We start from the raw sequence: 13,293 nt of genomic DNA, 5'->3' as shown, positions 1-13,293 counted from the left end.
GCAAGTACCAAGTGATTCATAATCAAGTGATTCATAATCAAGTGATTCCAAAAGTCCATCAGTATGGAGTTTCTTCATGCACTTTACACCAATATGACCTAAATGGCAGTGCCACAAATAAGTTGCACTATCATTATCAACTCTGCATCTTTTGGCTTCAACATTATGAATATGTGTATCACTACTATCGAGATTCATCAAAAATAGACCACTCTTTAAGGGTGCATGACCATAAAAGATATTACTCATATAAATAGAACAACCATTATTCTCAGATTTAAATGAATAACCATCTCGCATCAAACAAGATCCAGATATAATGTTCATGCTCAACACTGGCACCAAATAACAATTATTTAGGTCTAAAACTAATTCTGAAGGTAGATGTAGAGGTAGCGTGCCGACGGTGATCACATCGACTTTGGAACCATTTCCCACGCGCATCGTCACCTCGTCCTTAGCCAGTGTCCGCTTAATCTGTAGTCCCTGTTTCGAGTTGCAAATATTAGCAACAGAACCAATATCAAATACCCAGGTGCTACTGTGAGCTCTGGTAAGGTAGACATCAATAACATGTATATCACATATACCTTTGTTCACCTTGCCATCCTTCTTATCCGCCAAATACTTGGGGCAGTTCCATTTCCAGTGACCAGTCTGCTTGTAGTAGAAGCACTCAGTCTTAGGCTTAGGTCAAGACTTGGGTTTCTTCTCTTGAGCAGCAACTTATTTGCTGTTCTTCTTGAAGTTCCCCTTCTTTTTCCCTTTGCCCTTTTTCTTGAAACTGGTGGTCTTACTGACCATCAACACTTGATGCTCCTTCTTGATTTCTACCCCCGCAGCCGTTAGCATTGCGAAGAGCTCGGGAATTGTCTTATCCATCTCTTGCATATTATAGTTCATCATGAAGCTCTTGTAGCTTGGTGGCAGTGATTGAAGAATTCTGTCAATGACGCTATCATCCGGAAGATTAACTCCCAGTTGGATCAAGTGATTGTTATACCCAGACATTCTGAGTATATGCTCACTGACAGAACTATTCTCCTCCATCTTGCAGCTGTAGAACTTATTGGAGACTTCATATCTCTCAATCCGGGCATTTGCTTGAAATATTAACTTCAAGTCCTAGAACATCTCATATGCCCCATGACGTTCAAAACGTCGTTGAAGTCCCAGTTCTAAGCCGTAAAGCATGGCACACTGAACTATCGAGTAGTCATCAGCTTTGCTCTGCCAGACGTTCATAACATCTAGTGTTGCTCCTGCAGCAGGTTTGGCACCTAGCGGTGCTTCCAGGACGTAATTCTTCTGTGCAACAATGAGGATAATCCTCAAGTTACGGACCCAGTCCGTGTAATTGCTACCATCATCTTTCAACTTTGCTTTCTCAAGGAACGCATTAAAATTCAATGGAACAACAGCACGTGCCATCTATATACAATAACATAGACAAGCAAAATACTATCAGGTACTAAGTTCATGATAAATTTAAGTTCAATTAATCATATTACTTAAGAACTCCCACTTAGATAGACATCTCTCTAATCATCTAAGTGATCACGTGATCCAAATCAACTAAACCATAACCGATCATCACGTGAAATGGAGTAGTTTTCAATGGTGAACATCACAATGTTGATCATATCTACTATATGATCCACGCTCGACCTTTCGGTCTCAATGTTTCGAGGACATATCTGCTTATGCTAGGCTCGTCAAGTTTAACCTGAGTATTATGCGTCTGCAAAACTGGCTTGCACCCGTTGTAGATGGACGTAGAGCTTATCATACCCGATCATCACGTGGTGTCTGGGCACGACGAACTTTGGCAACGGTGCATACTCAGGGAGAACACTTTTATCTTGAAATTTAGTGAGAGATCACCTTATAATGCTACCATCAATCAAAGCAAGATAAGATGCATAAAAGATAAACATCACATGCAATCAATATAAGTGATATGATATGGCCATCATCATCTTGTGCTTGTGATCTCCATCTCCGAAGCACCGTCATGATCACCATCGTTACCGGCGTGACACCTTGATCTCCATTGTAGCATCATTGTCGTCTTCGCCAACTATTGCTTCTACGACTATCGCTACTGCTCAGTGATAAAATAAAGCAATTACAGGGCGATTGCATTGCATACAATAAAGCGACAACCATATGGCTCCTGCCAGTTGCCGATAACTCAGTTATAAAACATGATCATCTCATACAATAAAATATAGCATCATGTCTTGACCATATCACATCACAACATGCCCTGTAAAAACAAGTTAGGCGTCTTCTACTTTGTTGTTGCAAGTTTTACGTGGCTGCTATGGGCTTAGCAAGAACCGTTCTTACCTACGCATCAAAACCAGAACGATAGTTCATCAAGTTAGTGCTGTTTTAACCTTCTCAAAGACCGGGCATAGCCACACTCGGTTCAACTAAAGTTGGAGAAACTGACACCCGCCAGCCACCTGTGTGCAAAGCACGTCGGTAGAACCAGTCTCGCGTAAGCGTACGCGTAATGTCGGTTGTCGGTGTCAAAACCGACGGATCTTGGGTAGGGGGTCCCGAACTGTGTGTCTAGGCGGATGGTAACAGGAGACAAGGGACACGATGTTTTACCCAGGTTCGGGCCCTCTTGATGGAGGTAAAACCCTACGTCCTGCTTGATTAATATTGATGATATGGGTAGTACAAGAGTGGATCTACCACGAGATCAAGGAGGCTAAACCCTAAAGCTAGCCTATGGTATGATTGTTGTAATGTATGTTATGTCCTACGGACTAAAGCCCTCCGGTTTATATAGACACCGGAGAAGGCTAGGGTTACACAGAGTCGGTTACAATGGTAGGAGATCTACATATCCGTATCGCCAAGCTTGCCTTCCACGCCAAGGAAAGTCCCATCCGGACACGGGACGGAGTCTTCAATCTTGTATCTTCGTAGTCTTGGAGTCCGGCGGACGATGATAGTCCGGCTGTCCGGACACCCCCTAGTCCAGGACTCCCTCAGTAGCCCCTGAACCAGGCTTCAATGACGATAAGTCCGGCGCGCATAATGTTCGGCATTGCAAGGCGGGTTCCTCCTTTGAATAATCCAGAGAAGATCATGAACACCAGGATAGTGTCCGGCTCTGCAAAATAAATTCCACATTCCACCGTAGAGAGAATAATATGTGCACAAGTTCAATCTGCTGACGTATTTTGCGGCATGACGTCACCCACTACCAAGCCTTTTACTTGAATCGTTTTTTATTATACCACCTCAGCACGTTTAGCGAAGCGGTTTCCTTGGCACGTCTTGTCGAAGCAGAGATCGTGTTCCCCTTATTCCGGGATTCTCATCAATACGAGCGTGGGTAACCCAACCGTGCCCGTCGCCACGCCTCCTCTATCGAAGGTGAATCCCGAACGGTCACGGAGACGGCTCTTGGTATTTTCCCCCTTTATAAGAGGACCAAGGCTCGTTCCTTTTCTTCAATCTTCCATCGAATCTTCTCCTTGCTCCAAGTTCCAACACCCAGAGCCCCAGATTCGAGCGCTTTTTGGACCTTCAACGATGTCCGGCTCCGACCTTCAGGGTCGGTGGATGCCCTCCTTCGTCACGGAGGAGGACGTGCTAAAGCTGCGTGAGGCCAAGTACCTGTCCTACGAGATTTCGCACAGGTTGCCCGCCCAAGGGCAGGCCGTACCCACTCCCGAGCCCGGTGAGTACGTCGTCTTCGTATCCCACCTCCGTCGGGGTTTAGGCTTCTCGACGGACCCCTTCGTGAGAGGGCTCATGTTCTACTACGGGCTGGATTTTCACGACTTGGCTCCGGAGTCCATCCTCCATATTTCCGCATTCATTATCGTCTGCGAAGCCTTCCTCCGCGTCACCCCCCACTTCGGCCTGTGGCTGAAGACCTTCAATGTGGAGCCGAAGATGATCGGGGGCGTCAAGCGGAGTGCGGCGGGGCGGCCATAAGCAGGAGGGCCGATGCCCCGTGGCCCGAGGGCTCCTTCCAAGAGGAGCTCGGCTTGTGGCAGCAGGAGTGGTTCTATATCACCGCTCCGAAGGGCAGCAAGCAAAAGCCGCCGCCTTCATTCCGCCCGGGACCTCCACGCCGGTTGATGTCGTGGGTCAACCAAGGGCTCAATTGGGGGCCGTCCGAAGACGTGCCCTTATTGCAGGGCCGGATTCGAGACCTCCAAGCGAGGGAGATCAATCTGGTTGTGGTGATGCAGGTCATGCTAATCAGGCGTCTTCTGCCCTGCAAACGCCGTCCTCTCCAGTTATGGGAGTTCAATCCGGAGGGACCACGAATTCTCCAACACTTCATGGGTATGACGCCCGTGGAGATGTACAAGTTGTTCTTCGGACCGCAGGTGGCGTGTCCGGAATTGACCGAGGACGCAGGCCTAAGCTGCAATCGCCCGGATACTCAGGTAAGTAGCTCAGAGTCCAGATGTTCTGTTTGTTTGCTTTTCTGAAATTCGCCTTCTAACCCATTATTCTTCATCAGGAGTGGGTAGCGCGGTCGAAGCTGATAAGGTGTCCGCCCCCCCCCCCCAGAGACCTCACCGGAGCCCGTGCTGGTCAGAATGTTGGAGGTCGCGCCCGTAGAAGGAGGCGATGGGGAAAATAGAAGAGCTATCACCTTGCCCAAGGGGGCGCCTGAAGAGGGGGGGATCGAAAATCCCTCCTTCCAGGGGGAGAAGAGGACCGCCTCCGAAGACCCGGAGGCCAAAGCCCCTAAGCGGGGGAAGAAATCTTCACCGGAGGGTCTTGCGTCCGGGGAGAACCCGGACGTACAACCGTCTCAAAAGGATCAGCTCTCTAGCGAGCCATGAGTAGGAAAAGGGGAGTTCATCAATAAGAAAATCCCCCTGTTTGTGCTTCTGTGGATAACCGAAATTTTTACCTTACAGTTCAGATCTGCGGCCTTCTCAGATGAGTTCGTCTTCGGGGGATCTTCGTTCGGAGATGATGGAGAGCGAAACACCTCCGTCTGCTGCGCCGTCGGACAGGGCAGACGAGCCTGAAGTATCGTCACGGAGGGTATCCCAGAGCCCGGTGGAGCCGGAGAGTTCGGCGCCGACTAGTGTCCGGCCGGGGGAGCTGAAGGATCTGCTTGAGAGGGCGTCTATCTCAGAAGATCACCGTGCTTTGATGGGTATGATGATTGGAAGGATTTCGTCCGCCGAAAGCGGATTGCATAATGCCGTCAGGAGTTTGCTGGCGGGATTTGAGGTACGCAAGAACGACGCACCTTTATGACAGTTTTGCACATAGAAGTGCGCCCTGTATAGATAGTAGCCCCTGAGACTCGGTAGGTTGTCGAAAGCGACAGCGTGCCGAGGATCAAAATCGCATGTATTAAATGTCGCCCTTCCTATGCAGGTGGCGGATAGTCCGGGGGCTAGCCAGACTAGTGGAGTTGTCGAGTTAATGCGGCAACTTGATGTGGCGGATGCAGACATTGCGCTTGTCAACCGGCGACTTGATGAGTCGCAAGGTAAATGAATTCTTTGCAGTCACTTATTTAAGGGAGCCAAAGCCCGGCTCTGACAATATATATGCTGTGATACAGACGGTGCTGCTGCTGTGGAGAGCCTTCGGGCCGAGCTTGCTCAAGCCAAGGAGCAAGCCCGAAGGAGTGATGCGGCTGCCTCGAGGGCGGCCGAGGAGTTGAAAGCCGAAAAGGCTGCACACTGCCTAAGCAGGGAAAAGATGGCCGAATTGGTCGTGAAATTGAAGGATGCTACCGACCGCAATGAGGCTCCTGAAAAGGAGCGCCTATCGAAGCGAGAAGACCTGGGGAAGGCCACCGCCGAGGCCAAGGATGCCTGTTCTGCAATGCGGGCTATGAAGGAGGAGCTGCGCCAGGCCGGAGATATTGTGGCTGGCAGGCCTTTTCTGCTGCGTCGCCGGTTTACGGATCCAAAGTATGCCCAACTTGGCCAGCTGTGGGGTCTGGAGGATCCATATATGGACTTAGCGGCAAGTGCGGTGGATGCCGTTGTGCACTTCCGGAGTCAGAAGGATCACAAGACAGAAGAGCTATTTTGGTCTCAATTCCATAGTCCGGATCATTCACTTCCGTTGACCGATTGGTTGGCCGAATGGGCTGAGGTGAACAGGTTGTCCGGACTTGCCATGACTGATATCGTGGCTCATGTCTGGCCAGAGAGGCCCAAGGCGACGAGCTATTTTGGCTTATTGCAGCAATTTCTTGGAGCGGTGCCGCATATCAAGGAGATGAAGCGGTCGACCTGCATAGAAGGTGCGCGGATGGCCCTTGCCCGTGTGAAGACACATTGGACAGAGATGGATGCCACCGCTATTGCAGCCCAGGGTTCGAACGAAAGCCGGTTACCCGCCGAGCACTATTTTGGAGAAGTTATGCGTGGCGCTCGTGTAATAGAGTCGCAGTGCTCGAAAAATGTCACGTTCAAATGAACGTTTTATCTTGTAAAACAATGATTATGATGTAACCGCTTTTTATACTTGTGCGTTCCAAGTATTAAAATATCTCCTATGCGGCCTTTTATGTATACGTTTGTATATCCTGAAAGATGGCAGTCTTCGGCTTCAGCCCCCACGCACAAGTTGCGGGGGTGTTCGCAAAGAATAGCGCGTTTTCACACTTAATCCGACGTCTCGGTCCTGTTAAGGAGGTGGTAGCGTAGCAAACGAGGCAATTCGGACTATGATGCTTTATCACTTTCACTTAGCCATTGGAGTTCGAGGGTGGGGCTACGATATAGCCCCTTGGGGCACCGCGCTTCTCCGGATTCAGGGCGCGTGTGTGCCTGACCGGGAAACTGTCCTTCGTCAAAGCGGGGAATTCTAAACATTTCGGTAGTCGATCGAGTGGTTGACCAGTCTCTCGCTGTATCATGACAGTCAGTTTTCGGCTTTCTCTACTGAGGTGCTCGCCCAGCCGAACTGGGGCACAATCGCAGTAGTTCTCCTGGTGCCGCATTAGCCGATGATACGGAACGTAAGGCAGCAAAACACAGGAGTCGGGCAAACCCAACATTTGACCAAAGACATGATTCGGAGCTGATGCATATAAGGCCTAACTCGAGACGCCGAACACCCCTAAGGTGTTCGGTCTTTATAATAATGGGCAGTACCATGCCCTAAGCCCCTAGTGTCCAGGTACGGGCAAGGTCCTCTGACGCGGCCGATGCCAAAACGTCAGGCTCCACTTTGGTTATAATGAGAAACCAAGGGATTATAACAACAAGAGACACTAAAAAAGGTTTATGCAGGGTCTTAATCTGAAAAGAATCCTTGCGACGGGTCCCTACTGCACGTCTGCGCCTGTGTCTCCGTTGTGCCGTTATCCTGGACGGGTGTGCATGTTGTTCATCTGTAAAAAGAGACGAACTTAGTTTGGAAAGAAATCGTGCGAAAAAATATATATGAAGGAAAAAATATAAATAAATAAGTAAAGCAGAGTCTATATGAGCTCGCTGTTGCATGTGCACGCAGCCCCTTGTGAAGGGATGTGCGGCTAGGGAGCCCCTAGCTTATTTATGCCGGACTTGTCTGACCGTGTCCGGGGTCTTTAAATGACCCTCGCATTGAAATGATGCCACGTGGACCAGGCATCTTAAGTGTAAGAGACGCGTAATGTGGTATGGCGTTAAAGCGGACAAAAGCTTCTCGTCCCAAGAGTGCTTGATAGCTACTTTTAAATGGGACGATATGAAAGATTAGTTTTTCGCGTCGAAAGTTGTTCGGTGATCCGAACACAACTTCTAGTAATAAGGAGCCTGTGCACTTGGCGTAAGGGCCTGGCGTCACTCCTTTAAAGGAAGTGCGGCTGTGTCGAATTTTAGTAGGGTCTATCCCCAACTTGCGGATTGTGTTTGGATACAGTAGGTTTAAGTCACTGCCTCCGTCCATCAGGACTTGTGTAAATTGCAGTCCGTCGATTATAGGATCCAATATCAGGGCAGTCCATCCTGCGTTTCGAACGCTTCTGGAATAATCCAGGTGGTCGAAAGTGATTGGTTTTGATGTCCAATCTCTATGTTCCGCTGGGTTAGACCGTGCGAGACCCATTTTAACGGGTGCCCCACTGTTTTTCCGTATTATCACATGAAGTGAATTTACTGCTTTGGCCTCTTGTGGAAAAGTCTTTTGTTTTCCGGTGCTCTGCTGGTGGGGTTTATCATCATGTTTGCTTGATGTGTCGAGCCCCTTGTGTTCGGCGTTTAATCGGCCGAACTGTTTGAAAACCAAACAATCTCGGTGGGTGTGGTTTGCAGGCCTTCCGGGGGTACTGTGGATTTGACATATCCGACCCAAAATCTTGTTTAAGTTGGATAGCTCATCGCTGTTATCCTTAAGAGGCGGTGTTTTGTTGTTTGGCCGCGAGCTTTTGAATCCGGCGTTTATCGCCGTGCTCTTTGGGCTTTTCTCTTTATTCTGGCGCTGGTCTTTTCTGCGCCGTGATTTTCTGTTTCCATCTCTGATCTCGGATGTACTTGGGTCGCTGGTGCTGCATCTTGCTAGCCAGCTATCCTCTCCCGCACAAAAGCGGGTCATGAGGCTTGTTAGCGCGGACATTGTCCTCGGCTTCTCTTAGCCGAGGTGTCTGGCGAGCCATTCGTCTCGGACGTTGTGTTTAAAAGCTGCTAAGGCTTCGGCGTCCGGACAGTCGACTATTTGGTTCTTTTTGGTGAGGAACCTGTTCCAGAATTTGCGCGCTGACTCTCCGGGCTGTTGAGTTATATGACTTAGATCATCTGCGTCCGGAGGGCGGACATAAGTTCCTTGAAAATTTGCTCTAAACGCGTCCTCGAGCTCTTCCCAACTTCCAACAGTGTTTTCTGGGAGGCTTTTGAGCCAATGACGGGCTGGCCCTTTGAGCTTGAGGGGTAGGTATTTTATGGCGTGGAGATCATCTCCTCTAGCCATGTGTATGTGTAGTATATAATCTTCTATCCAGACTCCAGGGTCCGTTGTTCCGTCGTAGGCCTCTATGTTTATTGGTTTAAATCCTGCTGGGAATTCATGATCCAGCACCTCGTTGGTGAAACATAGTGGGTGTGCGGCGCCCCTGTATTTGGGTGTACCGCTATCTTCAGACACTTGGCGTGTTGCATTGCTTCCTGGGGCCCTCTTCTTTGGCCCGTAAATGGACCTGGCTGGGCCATCTGTCTTTCCAGGGTCATTAGTCGGCCTATGTGCGGCACCGCTTTCAGATTTTGGCCTATCATTTGGCCGTCTATCCAACCATGCAGCCTCTTTGTTTTTTGACTGTGGGGGCTCTATGGCCTCCTCGTCAAATTCTGGCAGCAGCTTGCGCTTCGGGTAGCTCTTTGATTGATGGCCATTGCCGTATTTGTTTGCGGTTTTGAGCACTTTGCTCCACCTCATTCTGAGTGTATCTTCCGCTGTTTTGAGCTTCCGTTTTTCCTTTTTCAAACTTCTTGCGGTGGCGACGAGTCTTTTCCGAAGATTTTTATTCTCCGGCGATGTGTCCGGCGTGAGGTCGTCTGGCCTGTTGTTTTCGCCGGGCCTGGAATGATTATCTGACTCGTCCTGTTCGGACGGTTGCTTGTCTGCGTGTTCGTCGTCCACCGGTTTGCCCTGCTGTATTGCTGGGTCATTAGGAGCACTGTTGTTGTCGAGGCGGGACTTAGGGCGGCGTCTGCGTCGCCGTTTTGGTTGTTTGTCAGCGGGATTATCCTCTGCCGCGCCCCGTTGGTCCTTGTTATCGCTTCCTTTTGGGGTATCCACCATGTATACGTCATATGACGAGGTGGTCTTCCCGTGCCCTGTAGGCGCTGGTTCTTGTTTGTCTCCGGCATCGTCGTCCATATCGTCGATGTCTTCGGAGTCATAGTTTAGCATGCCCGTTAGATCGTCGACAGTGGCTACAAAGTGGGTGGTGGGTGGGCTTTGAATTTCTTCGTCGTTCGAATCCCAACCGTCCTGGCCGTAGTCCGGCCAGGTCTCTCCGGATAGCGAGAGGTGTTTTAATGAATTTAGGATGTCGCCAAAGGGCGAGTGTTGGAAGATGTCTGCGGCGGTGAATTCCATAACCGGCGCCCAATCAGATTCGATTGGCGGGGGCGTGGGAGGTCCGGAGTCTGGCAAGGAGTCCGGCACCTCGGAGTCACGAGCTTCGCGAGGGACAAGGTTAGTGTTCGGCTCCATCGCCATAGAAGTTGCAGCCCCCAAGGCGGTGTCCAACCACCGGTCCTCGATCCAGGCGATCGGCTCCGGACTAAGGGCCGGAGCGGATTCTTGTGCGGCCACCAAGGCACTGTTCGGCGGCAGAGCTAGATCATGCCCATCGTAACAGTGCGGCACGCTTGGCTGTGGCTCGAGCCCGTCGAAGATCAAGTCCCCGCGGATGTCGGCCATGAAGTTTAGGCTTCCGAATCTGACCTGACGGCCAGGGGCGTAGCTTTCGATCTGCTCCAGATGGCCAAGTGAATTAGCCCACAGTACGAAGCCGCCGAATACGAAGATCTGTCCGGGAAGAAAAGTCTCACCCTGGACAGCGTTGTTGATTGAAGACGCCATCGAGCCTATCGGTGACGACACAGAGGAACTCTCAATGAAAGCACCAATGTCGTTGTCAAAACTGGCGGATCTCGTGTCGGGGGTCCCGAACTGTGCGTCTAGGCGGATGGTAACAGGAGACAAGGGACACGATGTTTTACCCAGGTTCGGGCCCTCTTGATGGAGGTAAAACCCTACGTCCTGCTTGATTAATATTGATGATATGGGTAGTACAAGAGTGGATCTACCACGAGATCAAGGAGGCTAAACCCTAAAGCTAGCCTATGGTATGATTGTTGTAATGTATGTTATGTCCTACGGACTAAAGCCCTCCGGTTTATATAGACACCGGAGAAGGCTAGGGTTACACAGAGTCGGTTACAATGGTAGGAGATCTACATATCCGTATCGCCAAGCTTGCCTTCCACGCCAAGGAAAGTCCCATCCGGACACGGGACGGAGTCTTCAATCTTGCATCTTCGTAGTCTTGGAGTCCGGCGGACGATGATAGTCTGGCTGTCCGGACACCCCCTAGTCCAGGACTCCCTCATCGGTCCAGGCCGCTTCATCCAACAATACCGCCGAACCAAAGTATGCCATGCTTGTAAGCAGTATGACTTGTATCACCCACAACTCACTTGTGTTCTACTCGTGCATATAACATCAACGCATAAAACCAGGCTCGGATGCCACTGTTGGGGAATGTAGTAATTTCAAAAAAATCCCTACGCACACGCAACATCATGGTGATGCATAGCAATGAGAGGGGAGAGTGTGTCCACGTACCCTCGTAGACTGAAAGCAGAAGCATTAGCACAACGCGGTTGATGTAGTCATACGTCTTCACGGTCCGACCGATCAAACACCGAAAGCACGGCACCTCCGAGTTCTTGCACACATTCAGCTCGATGACGTCCCTCGAACTCCGATCCATCCGAGTGTCGAGGGAGAGTTCCGTCAGCACGACGGCGTGGTGATGATGATGATGTCCTACCGATGCAGGGCTTCGCCTAAGCACCGCTACGATATTATCGAGGAGTACTATGGTGGAGGGGGGCACCGCACACGGCTAAGAGATCAATGATCAATTGTTGTGTCTATGGGGCGCCCCCGATCCCCGTATATAAAGGAGTGGAGGAGGGGGCCGACCAAGGGGAGGAGGCGCGCCCAAGGGGGGAGTCCTACTCCCACCGAGAGTAGGACTCCTCCTTTTCCTATTTGGAGAGGGAGAGGGAAGGAAGAGAAAGGAGGGAGGAAGGAAAGGGGGGCCGGCCCCCCTCCCAATTCGGATTGGGATTGTGGGGGCGCGCCCCCTGTCAGTGTCAAAACCGGTGGATCTCGGGTAGGGGGTCCCGATCCGTGCTCTTAGGCTAATGGTAACAGGAGGCAAGGGACATAATGTTTACCCAGGTTCGGGCCCTCTCGATGGAGGTAAAACCCTACTTCCTGCTTGATTGGTATTGATGATATGGGTGTTACAAGAGTTGATCTACCACGAGATCATAGAGGCTAAACCCTAGAAGCTAGCCTATGATGATTATGATTGTGATCGTCCCTCTAAGGACTAAACTCTCCGGTTTATATAGACACCGGAGAGGGCTAGGGTTTACATGGAGTCGGTTACAAAGAAGGAAATATAATATCCGGATCGCCAAGTTTGTCTTCCACGCAAAGGAGAGTCCCATCCGGACACGGGACGGAGTCTTGAGTCGTGTATCGTCACGGTCCCACAGTCCGGCCAAAGTATATAGTCCGGCTGTCCGGATACCCCCTAATCCAGGACTCCCTCAGTAGCCCCTGAACTAGGCTTCAATGTCGATGAGTCCAGCGCGCAGTTTTGTCTTCGGCATTGCAAGGCAGGTTCCATCTCCAAATACTCCAAACACTACAAAAAAAAGACACATCCGTGATATTTTGGGCCGAACGAATTTTTCTCTCTCTCATACATATGACACTTCTATGACGATAATTGTGACAAAACCCAGTATCATCATAGATGTGGTGGGCTCCTACTTCTATGACAAAAAATCATGACAGAAAATGGGCTTTTCGTCCTGGGCGGGCCGGAGACGCAGCTGCCTGATATTCTTTGGGCCGTCCATGACAGAAAAAACCGTGGTAGAAGCAAGGGGGAGGAAAATTTTGGGGAATTGCCGGTTACGGTGGGAGAGCGATGCGCATTTCTCTCGTACAGGTACGCGCGTGTGTGCGAGGCGTTGGCTCTAACTGAACCCGAGTGAGGTGTTGGGCTCTAACTGAACCCGAGCGATTGCACTATAGGCTACGCGTTACTGAACCCGAGCGATCTGCAGGCTACGCGTTACTGAACCCGAGCGATCGATCGACGGCTGTTAACTGTACCCAATGGAGCAATTCCTTCGCTACTGCTACTAACTGAAGCCGATCGATGCTGCCTCTGGGATGAATAATGAGCGTTGCGGGGGGGGGGGGGGGGGGGTTGGATGAACAGTGAGCGGTGGCGTTGCCTCTGGATGAATAGGAAACCGTGGTGTGGAAGGCTGGATGAACAGTAGACGGTGGAGGGGTGGCCGTGGAGGGGTGGTTGAACAGGACCCCGTGGTGTGGTGGGCTGGATGAACAATAGAAGCTGGAGGGCTGGATGAACAGTAGACGGTGGAGGGGTAGTTGAACAGTAGCCGGTGGAGTAGCGTGCGGTGGAGGCTAGATGAACAGGAGCCCGTGGAGGCTGGAGGAGGTTGACGGTAGCCCGTGGAGGCTGGAGGAGGTCGACGGTGGAGATGAACAGTATCCCGTGGAGTC

This window comes from Triticum aestivum, chromosome 3B (assembly GCF_018294505.1).
Source record: "Triticum aestivum cultivar Chinese Spring chromosome 3B, IWGSC CS RefSeq v2.1, whole genome shotgun sequence".
NCBI lineage: Eukaryota > Viridiplantae > Streptophyta > Magnoliopsida > Poales > Poaceae > Triticum > Triticum aestivum.
The sequence above is the reverse complement of the archived record's forward strand: the minus strand, read 5'-3'. Positions refer to the sequence as shown.